Raw genomic sequence first — 3,194 nt, 5'->3', positions numbered from 1 at the left:
TCACTCACATGTGCAACTTGCTAAGGAACACACACACATACCAATAAACACACAGATGCACACACACACACAAATGCACTCACAGACAAGCACGCGCGCAGACGCATGTAGAAACCCACATACTGTACACATACACAAAGACACACACATGCACAAACACACACACACTGCAATAATGCAGCATGACTTCTGTCTACACCTCCTGTGGAGAGTGCCCAATCAAAATATTAGCATTTTATCTACTTTGATATGAATGGCTTTGCATTAAGGAGCCATACAGCTTACTGCTGGTCCCATGTGCCTCAGTTGGTAGAGCATGGCACTTGCAATGCCAGGGTTGTGGGTTTGATTCCCACGGGGATCTAGTATGAAAAATGTATACACTCACTACTGTAATTCGCTCTATATAAGAGAATCTGATAAATATCTAAAAATGTATGAGAAATCCCCCCCCCCCCCACAAATGCTGTACTGAGTGAAGCATGATACTGTAACTCTGGTACATGACAACAGGATTCATTGCCAAACCAACCACCGGTGTGCGTGGCCAAAGAACTCTATTTTCATGTCATCTGACCATAGCACCAGTTCCAATCCAAGTGCCAATGCCTTTTAGCAAATTCCAGGCACTGACATTTGTTGGATGACATGAAAATAGAGCTCTTTGACCACACACACGAGTGGTGTGTTTGGTGTTGAAAGAAATATGCAAAAATAGAAAAGAACCCCATACCTACTGAAAAATGTGGTGGGGGATCTTTGACCTTATGGGGCTATTTTGCTTCTGCTTGTCCTAGGGCCCGTGTTAAGGTCAACGGCATCATGAACTTTACCTAATACCAGGACAATTTAGCCAAAAACCTGATTGCCTCTGCCAGGAGGCTGAACCTTTTCCACAAGTGGATCTTCCACCAGGACAATAACCCCAAGCACACATCAAAATCCACAAAGAAATTGTTAATTGACCACAAAATCAACATATGCAATGGACACCTCAGTTTCCGTACTTGAACCCTATTTTAAACCTGTGGATTGAATTGAAGACAGCAGTCCATATGTGCAGATGAAGAATATCAAGGATTTGGAATTGTAAGGAGGAATGGTCTAAGATCCCTCCTAATGTGTTCTTCAATCTCATAAAACATTTTAGAAAAAGGCTCAGTGCTGTTATCATCGCAAGGTGAGGTATTGAAAGGTACTCACGGAATCATGGCTCTCTCCGGATATACTGTCCCCGTCCATACAGCCAGCTGGGTTCTCAGTACATCACGCAGACAGGAATAAAGAACTCTCCGGGAAGAAGAAAGGCAGAGGTGTGTTTTATGAACTACTCATGGTGTTATTGTGATAACGTACAGGAACTCAAGTCCTTTTGTTCACCCGACCTTGTTCACCCGATATACTTCCGGGTTGGAGCGAGCGGTCGCATCCGCACTTCGGTCCGCAGGTTGTATAACTTTTCATTACATTTCATTACATTTCATTATAGTACAACGGTTTGATTTGTCTAATCTTAGCAATTTCTTCTTAGCTAGCTACATAGCCGTCTTTGTATCAAAGATAATTGCATAATTATCGTATTTCGTCGGCCTAACGTAGTCTACACTGCTATCTGCCCAGCACCTAGCCAGCTAGCAAGCTAGCAAACGTCCACCGTCTACCGAATAGCAGCACTGTAGAAACTATTACACTCAACTGAACGACTTGATTAGTGTAGTGTTAGCTAGCTACATAGTTGTCTTTGCTGTCTTCGTATCCAAGATAATTGTGTAGTTTAGAGTGTGTAGTCTTAGAGTGATTATCTTAATTCACCGAGGTTAGCTAGCCGTCTATTTGTCGTCCTTAACGTAGGAGACACTGCTAGCTAGCCAACAGCTAGCCAACGTCTACCGAATAGAACTTCCGCACTCAACAACCCGGTCGCATTCCGCTTCGCTCCACAGGTAGTATCACATTTTCATTTCATTTCATCACAGTACAACGGTTTGATTTGTTTGATCGTAGCTAGCTACATAGCAAGCTACATAGCCGTCTTTGTATCAAAGATAATTGTGTAGTCTAGAGCGAATTTCTAGGTTAGCTAGCCAGCTATTGTCGTTCTTTTAACGCAACGTAACGTAATCAACACTGCTAGCTAGCCAGCTAGCCCCCGAATAGCAGCACTGTAGAAACTATTACACTCAACGGAACGACTTGATTAGTGTAGTGTCAACAACGCAGCCACTGCCAGCTAGCCTACAAAGTCAACAACGTAGCCACTGCCAGCTAGACTACTTCAGCAGTACTGTATCATTTTAATCATTTTAGTCAATAAGATTCTTGCTACGTAAGCTTAACTTTCTGAACATTCGAGACGTGTAGTCCACTTGTCATTCCAATCTCCTTTGCATTAGCGTAGCCTCTTCTGTAGCCTGTCAACTATGTGTCTGTCTATCCCTGTTCTCTCCTCTCTGCACAGACCATACAAACGCTCCACACCGCGTGGGCGCGGCCACCCTAATCTGGTGGTCCCAGCGCGCACGACCCACGTGGAGTTCCAGGTCTCCGGTAGCCTCTGGAACTGCCGATCTGCGGCCAACAAGGCAGAGTTCATCTCAGCCTATGCCTCCCTCCAGTCCCTCGACTTCTTGGCACTGACGGAAACATGGATCACCACAGACAACACTGCTACTCCTACTGCTCTCTCTTCGTCCGCCCACGTGTTCTCGCACACCCCGAGAGCTTCTGGTCAGCGGGGTGGTGGCACCGGGATCCTCATCTCTCCCAAGTGGTCATTCTCTCTTTCTCCCCTTACCCATCTGTCTATCGCCTCCTTTGAATTCCATGCTGTCACAGTTACCAGCCCTTTCAAGCTTAACATCCTTATCATTTATCGCCCTCCAGGTTCCCTCGGAGAGTTCATCAATGAGCTTGATGCCTTGATAAGCTCCTTTCCTGAGGACGGCTCACCTCTCACAGTTCTGGGCGACTTTAACCTCCCCACGTCTACCTTTGACTAATTCCTCTCTGCCTCCTTCTTTCCACTCCTCTCCTCTTTTGACCTCACCCTCTCACCTTCCCCCCCTACTCACAAGGCAGGCAATACGCTCGACCTCATCTTTACTAGATGCTCTTCTTCCACTAACCTCATTGCAACTCCCCTCCAAGTCTCCGACCACTACCTTGTATCCTTTTCCCTCTCGCTCTCATCCAAC

At 45.8% G+C, this 3,194-nt stretch overlaps 1 non-coding gene across 1 annotated transcript; it reads left to right on the top strand.

Moving 5' to 3' along the window:
• The first annotated feature begins 289 nt into the window (after positions 1 to 289).
• On the top strand, positions 290 to 364 carry trnaa-ugc. The gene has a single exon. It is a non-coding gene; the product is annotated as a tRNA-Ala (tRNA).
• Positions 365 to 3,194: the final 2,830 nt, after the last annotated feature.

This window comes from Oncorhynchus gorbuscha, linkage group LG22 (genome assembly GCF_021184085.1).
Source record: "Oncorhynchus gorbuscha isolate QuinsamMale2020 ecotype Even-year linkage group LG22, OgorEven_v1.0, whole genome shotgun sequence".
NCBI classification, from domain to species: domain Eukaryota; kingdom Metazoa; phylum Chordata; class Actinopteri; order Salmoniformes; family Salmonidae; genus Oncorhynchus; species Oncorhynchus gorbuscha.
This window is presented reverse-complemented; position numbering and strand designations above follow the sequence as displayed.